The sequence below is a fragment of the Fulmarus glacialis genome, unplaced genomic scaffold, assembly GCF_000690835.1.
Source record: "Fulmarus glacialis isolate BGI_N327 unplaced genomic scaffold, ASM69083v1 scaffold10170, whole genome shotgun sequence".
Taxonomy (NCBI): Eukaryota; Metazoa; Chordata; class Aves; order Procellariiformes; family Procellariidae; genus Fulmarus; species Fulmarus glacialis.
Genome location: NW_009187091.1, coordinates 1 through 459, shown reverse-complemented (window position 1 = coordinate 459; position 459 = coordinate 1).

Sequence of the window (459 nt, the reverse complement as noted above, 5' to 3'; positions counted from 1 at the left end):
CAGCAACATCAAAACCAATAAAGAACAGCAAGTCTGGCTGCTTGTTCAGCAGCACAAAACTGCATCTTAACAGCCTGGGGCACAGAAGGGGCACAAAGCCCCCACACGCAGAGCACAGGTGAAGGCAAATTCGACACCCCTCCACTTCTAATTCCTACACAGCAATTAAGCCTACTACTTCTAAATCGAAGCTGGAATTCGAGCAAGTGTGGTAAAGAACTGGTGTACTCGGGCACCTGAGCTCTGGTTTTCCCTAACTAGTGGAACAGGACCCATCAAAGACCTGACCTCTTCGACTGGTAAAAGTACACTTGTTTCTATTAGGACCCGATCCGTGGCACTTAGGGGGGCAAAAACTGCCACGAACCAGAAGAATCGGGATGTCAGACAGGTCCCTCCATCCTCATCAAGCCAACGCACACCGGCTTCAGGTCTTTTTGTGTTTTGTTTTTTTTTTTT